At 40.2% G+C, this 19,388-nt stretch overlaps 2 protein-coding genes across 2 annotated transcripts in view; one reads left to right on the top strand and one right to left on the bottom strand.

Moving 5' to 3' along the window:
- Positions 1–12,424, top strand: part of SLC11A2 (solute carrier family 11 member 2) — a 54,245-nt gene extending 41,821 nt beyond the window's left edge. The window contains exon 18 of the mRNA XM_049783399.1: positions 12,269–12,424. The gene's annotated coding sequence lies outside the window, so the exon portion shown is untranslated. The remainder of the gene's footprint in view (positions 1–12,268) is intronic.
- Positions 1–19,388, bottom strand: part of SLC4A8 (solute carrier family 4 member 8) — an 829,308-nt gene that overhangs the window by 665,543 nt on the left and 144,377 nt on the right. The gene's annotated exons all lie outside the window — the stretch shown is intronic.

Here is a 19,388-nt window from a genome sequence, read left to right as displayed (position 1 = left end):
CCAGATGATTATTTTTATACTGAATTGGCCTTCCAGATGATTCTTCAGAGTACCTCTTTTTTTTTGGAGGGGGAGGTCACACCCAGTAGTGCTTAGGAGTTACTCCTGGCTCTGTGCTCAGAAATTACTCCTGGCAGGCTCTCGAGACCATATGGGATGCCAGGATTAGAACCAACATCAGTGCGGGATTGGCTGCATGCAAGGCAAACGCCCTAATGCTGTGCTATCTCACTGTCACAGAGTGCCTCTTTTCTAAGTCAGGAAAACTCAACATTACTGATAAGAGCAGTTTGTTGCTTTTGATCCTAAGAGTAGGACTGAATTAACATTCTTCATTAGCTGACATTTGAAAGGAACAATGCGTATTTCAGTATTTTGATTTCTTAATATGTAGATAAATTGATCTGATCTGTTGATATCTATTATTTACTTTTGTCGTTTGTTTACTTCCTGAGCAATGTTCAGGGGGCACAGATGACACTCCTGGAGATATTTGGCTTGGCTATACAGGCTGGATAATTAAGTGCCTTGCTTAGTGATAAGGGTGCCACCAGGGCCACACCTAGTAATGCTCAGGGACCAAGTTGGTGCTGAAGACTTAATTTAGGGCACCTACATACACAGCATTTCAAGTGGGTTTGAGGCACTGGAGCAATAGCACAAGGTTAGGACATTTGCCTTGCATGTGGCAGACTCAGGTTCAATCCCCAGAATCCCATATGGTCCCCTGAGCCTGCCAGGAGTAACTTCTGAGCACAGAACCAAGAGTAATCCCTGAGCGCTGCTGGGTATGGCCCCAAAGCCAAAAATAAATAATAAAGTGGGTTTGAGAGATTATTCAACAAAGTGGAGCATATTTGCTAGCACTCCATGGATTCAGAATTTGGCCTGGTATTTGGCACTGCATGGTCCCACAAGCACAGTTAGACATCACTGAATATGACCCCACAATAACAAAAATAATAATAAGGGTCTGGGGATATAATTTGCATGTATGAGGCCCTGTTTTGTTTCTAAGTATTGCATAAAAGAAAAAAATTAAAGCCCTCCAAACATGCAAATATTAAAAGCATGTGCTCCAACCCTCTGAACTATTTCCTATTCTAGGAGAAAATGCATGTGTTAACAATTCATAATTATGCTCCTAAAATGCTTTTAGAAGTATAAAAATTAATACTCAGATATTTCAGTTAGGCATTCTTGTTGCTGTAGAATAGTACTTTCTGTTTTAAAGTGAAGAGCAGAGTGGTGAAGCAATCACAAGATAAACATATTATCTAACATGGTTAAATAATCAGCATGAGGGGCCTGAGAGATATATAGTACAGCAAGTAGGGTGCTTGACTTGCTCACAGACAACCCAAATTTGATCCCCATCATCCCATATGGTTTTCTTGAACTCACCAGGAGTGATTCCTGAGCACAGTTAGGAGTAAGCAAGGTGTGGCCCCAAAACAATCAATATGACCTTTCTCTTCCAGGGTAATTGTTTCCCATTCTAAGGTATTATGAAAGGGGTATTATGAAAGTCTTAATTACTTCTCCCAGTTGGAGGAGTTATGCAATCATTAAGTCATGAATGGGGAGTTATACATTCATTAAACCATGAATATATTGATATCACATTTAAGACGGATTGAATTTTTTCTGCATTTACTATCTAACTCCTAACTTTCAGATTGATTTAGAATACATTGTTTTCTATTACTAAATAGAAAAAGTTTAATTAAAGTCTGAAAATTTTGTCCTAGGTTAAAAAATACATCAATAAAGAATATTTTGTGCTGTTTATTTATGATTGTTGACTTGAAAATAAGCTTTTAAAATAATTGTGATTTATTACATAAGACTGATAATTTTGCTAATATTTCTGTAGTACAATTTGCTACATAATAAAAATTTGTCTTTATAATAAATACTTTTCAGAAGGCATTTTTAAATTTTTTTGTATTTGTTTTGGAGACATATCTGGCATGTGTTTTGGGGTTGTTTTGGACACCGTGTGGTGCCCGAGATTGAACCTGGGCATCCAACATACAAGAACATGCACAAGCTCTTTTGTGAAGGTTTGAGCAGATAACCCAACCAGCACTGAGCATCAAAGACCACCTCTGATAAAGTAAACTGCAAAAGGGAGTTTGTTTATTCAGCTATAGCTGGATACTCTGTCGTGAGAGGAATGCCATGTATGAAACTTGTCATGAGAGGAAGGCCCTGTATGAAACTAACAATGCAGGTTATATAGAGTTAACAGGCTTCAGCAGGCTAAATATTTCACTGGTAATACAAACAGTTTAACTTCCACAGTGTGAATGATTGGTTCAATTTCATTTCATTCCCTGGGTCCATCCCATACACAGGTGTCTCATGTCTCATAGATGACCTAACTCCTTCCCCCCCCCACCCCTTTTATCTGGCATGATACCATTTGGGCTGAAAAACAGAATGGCCTTCAAAACAAGGAGGCTTTGGCCTGGGAATGTGAGGGGGAGCAGTATCTGAGAAGGGAGGGGAAAGGGGTAAATAAACTTTGAAGTTACTACAGGCTTAATGTTTATTATAGCTTCAGGTCTGGGATACTTTTTTTCTAATGGTCTGGGATACTTTTAAGCAATTTCAGGCATGTCATTACTTAAGGCGAATTAGAGCTTCAGAGTCTGGGGTCGAACACTGAGTCATCTCCCAAGCCAAGACTTATCTTTCTTTATGTAGCTTCATTTCTTTTAGACATTAAAGAATTGAATGAGGTCTAATGTAATCCTTAAACATACCACAGAGAACACCTAGCATTCGAGAATCAAGAAGACACATCTCAATTAACAGAGAAGCCATCAGTCTGAACACTGAGTTTCTTATGATTTTCCTAAAATATATAGCCCACAATCAGCAGATTAAAAATTGGTGCCTAAATTATTAGATAAAGATCATTCATACTTCTTGCGTCCTCATAACATTCTGGTTTTCCCTGGATTTTTATCTCAAACTATTTCATGCTTTATTCAGACCTGTTGCTTCTCTGGATAAAAATGATCAAAGTTTTTTTTTGTTTTGTTTTGTGCAGGAGATATTGTTCAGAAGTTAAGCCACTTGCCTTTATGTGGCTGCAGGCATGATAGTAGTTCAAATCCCAGCACCATATATGATCCCTCCCAAACTGACAGGTATGGCCCCTGAGCATCACTGGGTATGGTCACAAAACTAAAAAGTACTTTCTTCCACAGCCCCTTGGATCTCTTTATAAACCTAGGATGGGGCCAAAGGGATAATACAGCTAGCAAGATACTTGTCTTGCCTGCATTTGACCTGAGTTCTAAATACAGCATTCCATATGGTCTTCTAAGCCCCACCATGAGTGATCTCTAAGCACAGCTGAGTATACCCCTCCAATAAAAAGAAAAATTATAGACTAATTTTCCAAAAAAATATTGATGCAAGCATCTTCAACCAAATTCTAGCAAACAAAATCTAGCAATGGATCAAAAGGATTATACATTAAGAATGGTTCAATATACTCACATCATTTAAAGTAATATACCTTTTTTGTTTTTTGGGTCACACCCGGCAGTGCTCAGGGGTTACTCCTGGCTATCTGCTCAGAAATAGCTCCTGGCAGGCACAGGGGACCATATAGGACAGCGGGATTTGAACCAACCACCTTAGGTCCTGGGTCGGCTGCTTGCAAGGCAAATGCTGCTGTGCTATCTCTCTTGCCCCTAAAGTAATATACCTTATCAACAAATGGAAATGATACAGCTATATCAATTGCCTTAGGCTTTTGACAAGATCCAACATTCATTTATGATAAAAAAAAAACTCTGAAAAAATAGGGATAGAAGAAATATCTCTCTCTCTCTCTCTTTTTTTTTTTTTTTTTTTGGTTTTTGGGCCACACCCGGCAGTGCTCAGGGGTCACTCCTGGCTGTCTGTTCAGAAATAGCTCCTGGCAGGCACGGGGGACCATATGGGACACCTGGATTCGAACCAACCACCTTTGGTCCTGGATCGGCTGCTTGTAAGGCAAACACCGCTGTGCTATCTCTCCGGGCCCAGAAGGAATATCTCTTAAGATAATAATGCCTATCTACAACAAATTTATAGTCAGAGCCGATTAAGAAAAGCCGAAAGCCTTTTCCCTGAGGTGAGGCACAAGGCAAAATTATATTCTTTCATTACTCTTATTCAAGACAGTTTTCGAAGTCTCTACCATAACAATTAGACAAGAAAAGGATAACAAAGGAATCCAAATTGAAAAAGAATCACTATTTGAAGGTGGCAAGATAATATACATTGAAAATTCTAGGGACCACTATTAAAACTCTCTTAGAAACAATATGGTTAGGTATCAGATTCCAAAATTCATATGTTGAAAAAAATTCATGACATTCCTCCATGCATATAATGAAATAGAAAAGCAAATAAAAGGATAAAATCTTTCAAGATAGTGTCCCAACATATCAGATGCTAGGAAATCAAAAGGTATTTTCTATCCATGGATTTGAAGACTTAATATCATCTTAATGTCTTTATTATACAAATTTGATTTAATATGTACTAATAAGTTTTTGTTATTACAATTTTAATATCTATTAAAGACCTGTGCTTATCTTCAGGGATAAAGTAGTAGACTTCAAATTTTCTGATGAGTAGAGACAATTGACCTTTGTCTTCATCTGGTGATACTGATTATCTCATATTTTTCTTCCTAGTAATAGTAGGTGATAATTGTAGTGTCTAAAGTATTAAAAAGAACTATCTTCTTGAACTGTTTTGGAGAAGAGGGGCTCAAATCTCTGCAAAGTTCTCAGAAGCCATTTAGTGCTGCCATATATTGGATATTGAGTCCAGGGCTCCTGCATGCAAAGTACATGTGTTAGCCCTTTAAGCCATCTTACCCCAACCCTCTAAACTTTATTATGTTTACTCCTGTATCCCTTTGCTTAAATGCCTTTGTCTGCTCAATTGAAATAAAGTCATCTTTCCATCATCCTTTTCAAAATAAAGTTCTTTCATATGGGACTAGGCAAGTAAAAATAAAATGAAGAAAAAAAATAACAGATTTCATAAATACAAGGTAAAAGAATGGCTATTCTTGTTTTATTGTTTCTTCTCTCATCTTAACAATTGAGATTCTTTGGGAATTGAAAAGTTCTTCTACACATAGAACAGTTCCCCCCCCCCCCCACATGCTTTTATTTGAAGTGAGTAGAGGAGAGGGGTATTCCAATCAGTGGCCAGTGGGGCTGGAATCTCAGCCAACCAGGTTGGTGGCAAATGCTAAAACTTGAGGATGTGGTGCTGTTTAGGTCCTGAGGTGTTGCTGTCTACTTTAGTCAATCTGGCAGTGCTCAGCTATAAAATCCGCACCGTGTAAAATCACCCCCCACACTGTATTTCCAACCTTAGGTGGATGGGTCTGAAATAGGAAGGGTAGCCAAGAAGAATTGATAAACCAAGCCAGTCAGGAGAGAATCATGGAGTCAGTGGCTTCTCACCTTGTAGTCTCTTTATGCACCAAGCCAGATGGATCTTTCTTTATTAACCCCACTACAAAATTCATTAGGGTGGGGGAAGATGAGTAGATGAGTAAGAGACAAAAGTATATATTCAGGTGGATTTTTTTTTAATGCATAATTTTTTTTTATTTAAACACCTTGATTACATACATGATTGTGTTTGGGTTTCAGTCATAAAAGGAACACCACCCATCACCAGTGCAACATTCCCATCACCCAAGTCCCAAATCTCCCTCCTCCCCACCCAACCCCCGCCTGTACCCTAAACAGGCTCTACATTTCCCTCATACATTCTCAATATTAGGACAGTTCAAAATGTAGTTATTTCTCTAACTAAACTCATCACTCTTTGTGGTGAGCTTCCTGAGGTGAGCTGGAACTTCCAGCTCTTTTCTCTTTTGTGTCTGAAAATTATTATTGCCAGGGTGTCTTTCATTTTTCTTAAAACCCATAGATGAGTGAGACCATTCTGCGTTTTTCTCTCTCTCTCTGACTTATTTCACTCAGCATAATAGATTCCATGTACATCCATGTATAGGAAAATTTCATGACTTCATCTCTCCTGACAGCTGCATAATATTCCATTGTGTATATGTACCACAGTTTCTTTAGCCATTCGTCTGTTGAAGGGCATCTTGGTTGTTTCCAGAGTCTTGCTATGGTAAATAGAGCTGCAATGAATATAGGTGTAAGGAAGGGGTTTTTGTATTGTATTTTTGTGTTCCTAGGGTATATTCCTAGGAGTGGTATAGCTGGATCGTATGGGAGCTCGATTTCCAGTTTTTGGAGGAATCTCCATATCGCTTTCCATAAAGGTTGAACTAGACAGCATTCCCACCAGCAGTGGATAAGAGTTCCTTTCTCTCCACATCCCCGCCAACACTGTTTATTCTCATTCTTTGTGATGTGTGCCATTCTCTGGGGTGTGAGGTGGTATCTCATCGTTGTTTTGATTTGCATCTCCCTGATGATTAGTGATGTGGAACATTTTTTCATGTGTCTTTTGGCCATGCGTATTTCTTCTTTGTCAAAGTGTCTGTTCATTTCTTCTCCCCATTTTTTGATGGGGTTAGATGTTTTTTTCTTGTAAAGTTCTGTCAGTGCCTTGTATATTTTGGAGATTAGCCCCTTGTCTGATGGGTATTGGGTGAATAGTTTCTCCCACTCAGTGGGTGGCTCTTGTATCCTGGGCACTATTTCCTTTGAGGTGCAGAAGCTTCTCAGCTTAATATATTCCCATCTGTTAATCTCTGCTTTCACTTGCTTGGAGAGTGCAGTTTCCTCCTTGAAGATGCCTGTAATGTCCTGTAGTGTTTTGCCTATGTGCTGTTCTATATATCTTATGGTTTTGGGGCTGATATCGAGGTCTTTAATCCATTTGGATTTTACCTTTGTACATGATGTTAGCTGGGGGTCTAAGTTTAATTTTTTGCAAGTGGCTATCCAATTGTGCCAACACCACTTGTTGAAGAGGCTTTCCCTGCTCCATTTAGGATTTCCTGCTCCTTTATCAAAAATTAGATGGTTGTATCTCTGGGGAACATTTTCTGAGTATTCAAGCCTATTCCACTGATCTGAGGACCTATCCTTATTCCAATACCATGCTGTTTTGATAACTGTTGCTTTGTAGTACAGTTTAAAGTTGGGAAAAGTAATTCCTCCCATATTCTTTTTCCCAATGATTGCTTTAGCTATTCGAGGGTGTTTATTGTTCCAAATGAATTTCAAAAGTGTCTGATCCACTTCTTTGAAGAATGTCATGGGTATCTTTAGAGGGATGGCATTAAATCTGTATAATGCCTTGGGGAGTATTGACATTTTGATGATGTTAATCCTGCCAATCCATGAGCAGGGTATGTGTTTCCATTTCCGTGTGTCCTCTCTTATTTCTTGGAGCAGAGTTTTATAGTTTTCTTTGTATAGGTCCTTCACATATTTAGTCAAGTTGATTCCAAGATATTTGAGTTTGTGTGGTACTATTGTGAATGGGGTTGTTTTCTTAATGTCCATTTCATCCTTATTACTATTGGTATATAGAAAGGCCATTGATTTTTGTGTGTTAATTTTGTAGCCTGCCACCTTGCTATATGAGTCTATTGTTTCTAGAAGCTTTTTGATAGAGTCTTTAGGGTTTTCTAAGTAGAGTATCATGTCATCTGCAAACAGTGAGAGCTTGACTTCTTCCTTTCCTATCTGGATTCCCTTGATATCCTTTTCTTGCCTAATCGCTATAGCAAGTACTTCCAGTGCTATGTTGAATAGGAGTGGTGAGAGAGGACAGCCTTGTCTTGTGCCAGAATTTAGAGGGAAAGCTTTCAGTTTTTCTCCATTGAGGATAATATTTGCCACTGGCTTGTGGTAGATGGCCTTCACTATATTGAGAAAGGTTCCCTCCATTCCCATCTTGCTGAGAGTTTTGATCAAGAATGGGTGTTGGACCTTATCAAATGCTTTCTCTGCATCTATTGATATGATCATGTGGTTTTTATTTTTCTTGTTATTGATGTTGTGTATTATGTTGATAGATTTACGGATGTTAAACCAGCCTTGCATTCCTGGGATGAAACCTACTTGATCGTAGTGGATGATCTTCTTAATGAGGCATTGAATCCTATTTGCCAGGATTTTGTTGAGGATCTTTGCATCTGCATTCATCAGTGATATTGGTCTGTAATTTTCTTTTTTGGTAGCGTCTCTGTCTGGTTTAGGTATCAAGGTGATGTTGGCTTCATAAAAGCTATTTGGAAGTGTTTCTGTTTGTTCAATTTCATGAAAGAGTCTTGCCAAGATTGGCAGTAGTTCCTCTTGGAAAGTTTGATAGAATTCATTAGTGAATCCATCTGGACCTGGGCTTTTGTTTTTCGGCAGACATTTGATTACTGTTTTAATTTCATCAATGGTGATGGGGGTGTTTAGATATGCTACATCCTCTTCCTTCAACCGTGGAAGATTATAAGAGTCCAAGAATTTATCCATTTCTTCCAGGTTCTCATTTTTAGTGGCGTAGAGTTTTTCAAAGTAGTTTCTGATTACCCTTTGAATCTCTGTCATATCAGTAGTGATCTCTCCTTTTTCATTCCTGATACGAGTTATCAAGTTTCTCTCTCTCTCTTTCTTTGTTAGGTTTGCCAGTGGTCTATCAATCTTGTTTATTTTTTCAAAGAACCAACTTCTGCTTTCGTTGATCTTTCGGATTGTTTTTTGGGTTTCCACTTCATTGATTTCTGCTCTCAGCTTTGTTATTTCCTTCTGTCTCCCTATTTTTGGGTCCTTTTGTTGAGCACTTTCTAGTTCTATTAGCTGTGTCATTAAGCTACTCAGGTAAGCTCCTTCTTCCTTCCTGATGTGTGCTTGCAAAGCTATAAATTTTCCTCTCAGTACTGCTTTTGCTGTGTCCCATAAGTTCTGAGAGTTTGTGTCTTTATTGTCATTTGTTTCCAGGAACCTTTTTATTTCCTCCTTGATTTCATCTCGGACCCACTGGTTATTGAGCATGAGGCTGTTTAACTTCCAGGTGTTAAAGTGTTTCTTCTGAGTCCCTTTGGAGTTCACAAATAATTTCAGAGCCTTGTGGTCAGCGAAGGTAGTCTGCAAAATTTCTATCCTCTTGATCTTATGGAGGTATGTTTTATGTGCCAGCATGTAGTCTATCCTGGAGAATGTCCCATGTACATTGGAGAAGAATGTGTATCCAGGTTTCTGGGGATGGAGTGTCCTATATATATCCACTAGGCCTCTTTCTTCCATTTCTCTCCTCAGGTCTAGTATATTCTTGTTGGGTTTCAGTCTGGTTGACCTGTCCAGTGTTGACAAAGCCGTGTTAAGGTCCCCCACAATTATTGTGTTGTTGTTGATATTATTTTTCAGATTTGTCAACAGTTGTATTAAATATTTTGCTGGCCCCTCATTCGGTGCATATATGTTTAGGAGAGTGAATTCTTCCTGCTCTACGTACCCCTTGATTAATATAAAATGTCCGTCTTTGTCCCTTACAACCTTCCTGAGTATAAAGTTTGCATTATCTGATATTAGTATGGCCACTCCAGCTTTTTTATGGGTGTTGTTTGCTTGGATAACTTTTCTCCAGCCTTTTATTTTGAGTCTATGTTTGTTCTGACTATTCAGGTGCGTTTCTTGTAGGCAGCAGAAGGTTGGATTGAGTTTTTTGATCCATTTAGCCACTCTGTGTCTCTTAACTGGTGCATTTAGTCCATTGACGTTGAGAGAAAGAATTGTCCTGGGATTTAACGCCATCTTTATTTCAAAATTTGGTGTGTCTTTTGGGTAGTCTTGTCTTAGATTAGGTCTTTCAGTTTTTCTCTTAAGACTGGTTTTGTGTCTGTGAAGTTTCTGAGCTGTTTTTTGTCTGTGAAACCCTGTATTCTTCCATCAAACCGGAAAGTGAGTTTTGCTGGGTATAGTATTCTGGGTGAAGCATTCATTTCATTCAGTCTTGTCACAATATCCCACCACTGCTTTCTGGCATTGAGCGTTTCTGGTGACAGGTCTGCTGTAAATCTCAGGGAAGCTTGCTTGAACATGATTTCCCCTTTTGATCTTGCTGTTTTCAGAATTCTGTCTCTATCTGTGGGATTTGTCATTGTGACTAGGATGTGTCTTGGGGTGGTTTTTCTGGGGTCTCTTTTGGTTGGTACTCTTTGGGCATGCAGGATTTGATCACATATATTCTTTAGCTCTGGAAGTTTCTCTTTAATGATGTTCTTGACCATTGATTCTTCCTGGAAATTTTCTTCCTGGGTCTCTGGGACTCCAATGATTCTTAAGTTGTTTCTGTTGATCTTATCATAGACTTCTATTTTTGTCTGTTCCCATTCTTTGACTAATTTTTCCATTGTCTGCTCATTTGCTTTAAGTTTTTTGTCCAATCTCTCCTGCTGTATGGAATTGTTATGTATCTCATCTTCCACAGCACCAAGTCTATTCTCAGCTTCTGATACCCTGTCCCAGAGCTTATCCATTTTGTCATTCACTTCGTTTACTGACTTTTTCAGTCCTGTTAGTTGACATGTTATTTCAGTTTGGAGTTTTGTCATTTCTGCCTTCATATTTTCTTGGTTCTTATTAGTGTTCTGTTCAACTCGATCCATGGTTTCTTGGAGTCTGTTGAGCACCTTCCATATTGCTAGTCTAAAGTCCTTATCTGAGAGGTTGATTAGTTGTTCAGTCATTATCTGGTCCTCAGAATTGTCATCTTCATTCTCTATGTCTGATGCTGGCCTGCGTTGTTTCCCCATTGTCACACTTGTATTGTGGGTTTTTCTACGTGTTGTGGTGGTATTCATTGTCTATATGATGTAGGCAGCACACTCCTCTGGCTCCTCCCTTTCTGGATGGGCTGACTTGCCTCTAAGGGAGGGGAGTCCTCCGTGGATGAAGCCTCACACTGGGTCAAATCTTAGGCCCGAGCATGCAACAGAGAAGACAGTCCAGAGAGAAATGTTTGCTTCTGTGATATAGCGCCGTTCTTAGTGTGATTTTTCCTTCTTGTTGCAATGGAGTTCTTTCCTTAGAAAGAGTGCACAGCCGCGTAGCGAAGCGGAGCGGCCGTGCTCCTCTGAGCCTCTTTTTGCCCCACTCGCAAGAGTTTCACGCAAGAGGACAGTAGACAGACATAGACAGGTCACACTCACAGTCTTTCACAGCCGAGCCCCACTGGGCCGGTGTACTTTCGCGAATTTTCCCCGCCTGGTGTCACACACAGGGAGCCAGCTTTTGTAAGGTTAGCCGGTTTTTATGCTCTGAAGTCCCTCCCTGAAAATGGCGTCTGGGCGAGCGAGGTTTCTGGAGGCTCTTTTTGCCCCACTCGCAAGAGTTTCACGCAAGAGGACAGTAGACAGACATAGACAGGTCACACTCACAGTCTTTCACAGCTGAGCCCCACTGGGCCGGTGTACTTTCGCGGATTTTCCCCGCCTGGTGTCACACACAGGGAGCCCTCAGGTGGATTTTTACAAGTAAAAGGACTCAAAAAGGAAGAAGAAATTGGAGAACACCTTTGTTTTGAGTAAAGGCAGGGTGTGACCAACCACTCAGGATTTCTAAGACTATAACCAGTGGTATTCTGGGACCATGTTGTGGAAGTATCAAACTAGAATCAGGTACATGATTTTATCCCTAATCCTTGTTCTACTTCCCCATTCTACAAACTACCATTTTAAAGAATGATCCCACCCCCTTCCCCCTAGAGCCTAAGCAACCCTTTGGGAAAAGAAAATGGGATCATCACTTTCTCCTAACTCATATTGTATATTACACAGCAGCTGTAATTAAAATAGTGTGGTGGACGGTAATAGAGACAGACCCTCTGATTCGTAGAATAGAATTAAAAAATCCAGAAAGATACCCTCAAATATATGGTTAGTCAATCTTTGATAAAGGAGAAAAATGAAAAAGAAGCTTATTGGGGCCAAACGATAGCACAGCAGGTAGGGAATTTGTCTTGCGTGTGCATGACCTGGTTCAATACCCAGCATCCCATATCATCCCTTAAGACTGCCAGAGATAAGTTCTTTCTTGTTTTTTTTTTAAGCATTTATGTATTTATTTATTTATTTATTTATTTATTTATTTATCTGTTGGTTTTTGGGCCACATCCAGTGATGCTCAGGGGTTACTCCTGGCTCTGTGCTCAGAAATCGCTCCTGGCAGATTCAGGGGACATAACCTGGGTCCATTTCAGGTTGGCCATGTACAAGGCAAATGCCCTACCACTGTGCTATTTCTCCTCCCCCCAGAGGTAATTTCTGAGTGCAGAACCAGGAGTAACCCCTGAGCACCACTGAACGTATCCCCCAAAAAGGAAGAAGTGTCACAAGGAAAATCACCCAGCTGAAAGCCAGCAATCTTTGGAAGAGAGGGCAGACTAAGTTGCCTTGCTGAAGTCATGCCTGCTGCACTCAATACCATTTCACTGCCCCTTTCTATTTCTTTATCTTTTCTTAAAAATTTTGCTGCCACTTACCTGGAAACAAATATATCATGATCAACTATATCAAGTATGTGATACATGATCTTTAAATAAAGTAAATTAAAATAAAAAAAGAACTTGGCTGTAGGGAAGAGCTGAGAAAATTATTCGAGACCAGCTAGGGGAACCAAATGTGCATGAGAAGAGAGGTGTGTAGAGTAACAGGAAGTGAGGGTTCAGGTAAGAGAGGGTCATGGTCAACATCTAATGGCCAAGATCCTTGACTCATTGTCAAGGTGGACACTAAAGGAGTTTCTGTGATGACCTTTGCTTGTTTTTTCATTTCAAGTGAAATGAGAGTGAAGGAGAGCAGGTTGAACATTTGAAAAGAGTGAGAGATATAAATAAAATGCTCTCTGAGGAATTCACCGATAGTTTGTTCTGTGTTCAGACTGCAAATATTACAAATCAGAAACAGAGCTGAGGAAAAGGAGCATGTAGGGAATATCAGAAATCTGATGCAGTGCAGGTTCCAGACCCTCAAGTCACTCTCTTTTATATAGAGAACTGGGATGTGTTTTAAAGTTTTTCCCAATGAATGGTTGGTTCCAGGTGTGGTGCCAGGGATCAAAGGCCCAGGATGCAAGTACCCAACTTGATGTACTATATAGCTTTGGCCCACAGTAGAATTGATGTTGAGATTCTTGTTGAATTTCCGAGGTTACACCGTCAGGCTCAGGGGGACCATATGGGGATTGAACCCTGGTCGGTCAGTACAAGGCAAACGCCCTATCCACATTGCTATCATTCCAGCCGATCTTGAGATACTTTTTTCTCCTGTTTTCTAAGAGATGCTTACTAAAAACTAAGATAGGCAGGGCATGACAAACGAGACAGTTGATCTTAAGATTCTTTGCCACCTGCTTTCTAAGAATTGATTAGTAAGTAGAAACCATTGAAGATAGGCAGGTGGCCTAACCAATGGCGCAAAGAGGCGGGAGCTTCTACGAAGTGGCCGTTGATGAAGAGCCATTGGTCCTTCTTGAGTCACGCAGATTGAGGCTCCGAGCATCCCTGAGATCCAGGAGAAGCCGCTGTCACCACCACTCAGTCTTTGCTAGGAAGCTCAACGGCTTCCTCTCGGTTGCTGGAGGAAGAAAAGAGCCGTGGGTAGGACACCAACGCTCTCCTTCACCCCGGGGGTGGTCAGGGCTTACTCCTGGCCTTGTCGCAGGGATCATTCCCCTGCTCAGGGTACCATGTGGGGTTCTGGGGTTTCAGCCGGGGTCAGCTGTCAGTCCTCGCCATGGAACTATCTCTGAGCCCCACATAACTTCGTTTTCTGGGAGAGTTGGCCCAGGAGGGTGGACAGACCCGAAGCTGGCCCTTAACACCCTGAAGACATGAAACCTGGGGCTGCTGGTGGCCGCCAGCAGACTTGATCACAGTTCACAGCGCCTGTTCTTGCTTTCTAACACTTGCCTCCCTGTTTCCTTCCAGGACACATCAGTCTACAGAGATGGCTCTGCCTGCAGTGGTAGCCCTGATCCCATTGTTTTACTTTGTAGTTCGTAACACATCTCGCTATTTAGGGCAACATCTGTGGTTCGGCTTCTTTGCTGTCTATGCGTTTGTGATGCATGTGGTCCAAATGCCCTGGACCACCATCCTGGAAGATTTCGAGTGCCATGGAAACATAACCGACTTCTGTGTAACTGCGTGTTTTGAAAATGTTTTTCGTGTTCCTGTGACAGGAATTTGGCTCTATTTTTTCTCAGTATGCCTGGGCCTCTTTGTGCTTTTTGAAACCTTCATGGCCGGTAGTCAATCTAATAATAATAATAATAATAATAGCAATGACAAGTTGGTGGAATCAGTGGGAAGTGACGTGGAGATTCAGGAGCGGGCTCCTTGTTCAAAGTCTTCTCTGAACTACCAACACAAGAGGAGGGACTGGCTTTTCTACCTTTTCTTCTTACTCCTGATGATGGCCGCACAGTGTTTGCTTTCATATTTTCTCTTGTACCAACATCTGCCCCTGATGAAACAGTCTACCATTCAATGCAGTACTGATTACTGCCTTGGTTCCTATCGCTGCCTGGTCAGTGGGAGAATGGAGAAGCGAAAGGCCATCTACACGCTCATTGGCTTCTCCTTCATCACCATACTGTTTGGCTTGGGCATATCCCTGTATAGCACTTACCATTACCTCTTAAAGAAGTCTTGAAGCAAGTTAGGTTGACTGAGTTGTGGAAGTTCTCATTGAGCCTTTGCTCCATCACCAAGAAGGATGTGTGTGTTTTTTTTTTTTTGTTTGTTTTTTTGAAATGTCATGTCTGGGGTAGATTTCATCCTACCCACATTCTTTGATTTGATTTGTTTGCAATAAACAGTTACATTTCTTGTTTAATGTCTTGGATTCAGCCTCAGATGGTCTCATTGTGGGATGGGGTGGTGGTGAACTCTTGATAACACTTCTTTTACGTGTGCCATTTAATTTGCTTCTCTCCAAAAGCCTGTGACTTTGCACTTGTTATGCTCATTTCCTAGTATTTTCAGACCAGGAAAAGTTTTCTTTCTTTTTTTTTTTTTTTTGTTTTTTGGGCCACACCCAGTGATGCTCAGGGGTTACTCCTGGCTATGCGCTCAGAAGTCGCTCCTGGCTTGGGGGACCATATGGGACACCGGGGGATCGAACCGCGGTCCGTCCAAGGCTAGCGCAGGCAAGGCAGGCACCTTACCTCTAGCGCCACCGCCCGGCCCCAGGAAAAGTTTTCATAGTCTTGGGATTAACAACCTTTCAAGCTTTAGAAGAGCTCGATGGGTTTGTGATTTGATCTCTGTATTTGTTGTAGACACATGAATTGACTGGTTTCACAGGAAAATCCTCAGCTAGACTTTCCCCAAGATCTCTGGGTCCATTCTCAATACCTTGCTTAAAAGTGGTCAGGATGGAATCACTGGAATCAGTGTGCACTGGGGAGAGAATGAATGTGGCCCTAGTGGGTGTGAGGATTCAAAGAAGCAGTTCTTATGATTTCTTTGTATTCATGCCTTCCCTTAGATACATGTTGAAGCTTTACTTGTGAAACATATTGAAAAAAAATTTTGGCCACACTTCATGGTACTCAGGGTTTAACTCCTGGCTCTGCACTCAGAAATTACTTCTAGTGGTATTGGGGGACCATTTGGTATACTGAGAGATCAAACCCAGGTCTGTTGCATACAAAGCAAATGCCCTACCTGCTGTGCTATCGTTTTGCCCTCTGATGGTATTTTTCTTTCTTTCTTTTTTTTTTTTTGGTTTGTTTTTGGCCACGCCCAGTGGTGCTTGTGTTCAGAAATTGCTCCTGGATTCGGGGGGCCATATGCGATGGTGGGGATCGAACCCAGATCCATCTTAGTCAGCCATGTGCAAGGCAAACACCCTACCACTATTACTCCGGCCCCTCCTCTGATGGTTTTTTATTTTTATTTTGTTTCTTAAATTTTTTCACTTTAATTAGTTCATGGTGATTTTTAATTGAATCACCATGAGATGCACAATTACAAAGTTGTTCATGATCTTCATCATTACATGTTTCCACAACCATTATCCCCAGTTTCCTTCCATTTCTCCCCTCCAATCTGTCTCAAAGGAAGACAATTTTCTTCTCTCTTTTCCTTTAAGGCACTGTTATTTGCAATATCATTACTGAAAGAACATCATGCATATTGTGTTGCCTCCTTTTAGACTCAGTTATTGTCCAGAGTAATCTCTTCCAGCTCTTTCTGTCATAATGGTCTCTGCTCTGCTCTAATTGCAATTCTTAGCTCCTCTTTGTAGCTAGCTTCCTACCATAAACTAGTCATCCTGTACCCCATCTCTATTGTCTTTGGGTATTATTACCATAATATCTTTTTTATTATTTAAAGAAAATGCATCACATATTTGGCATAGTTGATCATAATACAATTGTTTCCAGATAAGTGAAAGCAAAGTTGTTGAAAAATATAGAAAGAAAAAATAAAATGAAAGAGAAGAGAAAAAGAAAAAGTACAGTAGCAAGCTCATTTGTGAAAATTATTGTATCAGCAATGATGTCATTAATACAATGGCAGAAAATTTAATAAACTACTGTTGTTATATGTCCAGTCTATTAAATTGGGGTGTTCTGTTACGGATGATCAAACAAATGAACTCGTCCAGAAATTCAAAGCTTCAACACTATGAATTTTAGGACGTTTACTCAGCTGTCTAGCCTTTGGAAGAAGCCAGTTGGAAAACAGCAACTGCATATGTGGGTGTGATTGCAGTTGTCAGTCTTTCTTGGAGGAAGGAAGATACTTTATTTTTCCTAACAGTTGCATAATATTTCATTGTGTAGATGTACTCATATGCTCTTGAGCACTTGGGTTGTTTCCAGATTTTAACTACTATGAATAGTGCTTCAATGAACATGTGATTGAAGATTCCTTTTCTGTACTGTGCTTTTGGGCCCCTTAGATTCCCAGTAGCATTGCTGGATCTTATGGGAGCTCAATTTCTAATTTTTTTTTAAGGAGTGTCTAAAAAGGCTAAACCAGTCTGCATTTCCACCAGCAATCAATTTGAGCCTCTTTCTCATAGCAGATGCTGATGATTTTTAATTTGGGGGTGTAACTCCTGGCACTTTAATCAGGAATCATTCCTGCAATACTTGGGAAACTGCATCTGGTGCCTGAATTCAATTTGAAATAGGCCACATGCAAGGCAAATGCCTTACCTACTGTACCATCTCTCTGGTTTCTAAACTATCTTAACTTTTTATGACTTTGTAGGTATTTATAGAACATTACATTTGATAACATCAGTGTACACATTATTTTCAATAACACGAATCATTTGTCAAGAATAAAAAACATTCTTGATCTTATAAAACAAGTTTGACCAGTTTCTAAGAGCCTGAAATTTCACATAGTATGTTCTGTGACAGCAAGAGAGTTAAATAAGAAATAAATGTCATCAGATATCTATGAAAGTCACAAATGCTCAACAATTTGCAGATAACTCTTAGGGTATGGTCAAAGAAAAAATCATGGTTAGGAAAAGAGCTTATTGGGCACAAGCATATGCCTAGAGTGCACAGGACCCAAGTTCAATTCCTAAAAGCCCCTGGCTTCCTGAGAACCACAGGGTTTTGATATAGTGTCTTCTAGCATTGCTGGACAGGCCTCAAGCAAAAAACAAATGAAACAAAACATCACAGGGGAAATTATTTCTAGTTGAATGTAATTCAAAATAAAAAGTATACATTCGGGGCCGGGAAGGTGGTGCTAGAGGTAAAGTGTCTGCCTTGCAAGCGCTAGTGTAGGACGGACCGTGGTTCGATCCCCTGGCGTCCCATATGGTCCCCCCAATCCAGGAGCAATTTCTGAGTGCATAGCCAGGAGTAACCCCTGAGCGTCAAACAGGTATGACCCAAAAAACCAAAAAAAAAAAAGTGTACATTCACCAAAAATTTGCCATGAGAAAAGTTTCATAACCTCAAATTATTTTTTCTAGAAAATTATAATCTTTATTTCAATATATGTAACAATTTTAAATATAGGTAAATACTGTTATTGCTGAACTTGTTTGTTTTATTAAGACACTGTGATTCATAAAGTTATTCACACTGAGTTTTAGGCATATGATGCTTCAGCAGGAATCACACCAGCAGTGATAACTTTCCTCCAGCCTGCCATCTTGACAGGCATTTTAAAAATTTGTTTGTTAAAGTTTGGGTCTGATGATTTCTGTGCTGTTGACTCTTTGGTTTGAATATCTAGCTCTCTCCTTTTTGGGGGGTGGGTGGGTCACATTCATCAATGCTCCTGGTTTACTCCTGGGTCTGTTATCTTATCCTGTTTTTTCCTTTACCAGGCTAATGAACACAGCCTAAAACACAGACGAGTCGTCTTGTTCTAGGAGACGGCAATTTCCTCAACCTTTTGATATATTAATATAGCCAGTTATAGAAATCTGAAAATAGAAAACTATTCTCTCACAGATATGTAATGGCAATTCCCAGTTCTTGAAAGGTGAATGTGACCAATTATGTTCAATCATTTCTTTAGAAGGAGCAAACAGTGATTTGCACTTGCTGACCAGGAGTTATCAAAATTCAAAAAGCTGATCATGTCATTTAAATACAAGCCAATCTTACTTAAATCAGCATAGTTCAGCAAAAATACGCTACACTAGCCACTCATGATCTGAATTCTGATGGAATTCAATATGGAATTAAATTCAAGATGGAATTAAATATGTTATACATAAAAGAAGTCATGAGACATTTTTGTAATAAGGTGGTGCCAACTATTAAGCTATTAATTCTGCCCTTTTGGTCTTCTTAATGCTAGCAAAGATCAATTTTGTTCCAAGGATGTACTTCTTGGGATTCCCCCAAATACTTGATCAGCATGGAATCTCCCGAAGTGATGCCTTTGTTCTTGTTAGCATCACTATAAGAGAATTCAGGAGTCTGACCCGTCTTCCACCCAAACAGACCAGAGAAATTCAGCCCAGTTTTGTACTTACTTCCCTTCTCCAGGGTATGCCACTAAGCACACTTCTGGACAAAAATCTTCTTGCCCTTCAAAATATCACTCATCTTAGAATCTCACTGTTGCTGCACATGACCAAAAGTGCCCAGCTCACAAATCTGCAGTCCCTTACTTTTCTGTTCATCATGTATTTTGTGGTACAGAAGCTTTTTCACTTGTCCCATTTATCTTTGTTTCAGTTTCAAATCATTTAAAACTGCAACGTCATGAAACATTCTGCTTATAGCTTTGGGTTTGATATTGAAGTCTTTAATTCATTTTTTGGGGGGTCACATCCAGCAGCACTCGGGTTACTCCTGGCTCTGCACTCAGAAATTGCTCCTGGCAGGCTCTGGGGACATATGAGATGCCGGCAATTGAACCTAGGTCTGTCCCAGGTC

The sequence above is a fragment of the Suncus etruscus genome, chromosome 11 (genome assembly GCF_024139225.1).
Source record: "Suncus etruscus isolate mSunEtr1 chromosome 11, mSunEtr1.pri.cur, whole genome shotgun sequence".
NCBI lineage: Eukaryota > Metazoa > Chordata > Mammalia > Eulipotyphla > Soricidae > Suncus > Suncus etruscus.
Note: the sequence above shows the minus strand (reverse complement) of the source record. Positions and strands in the feature narration are given on the sequence as shown.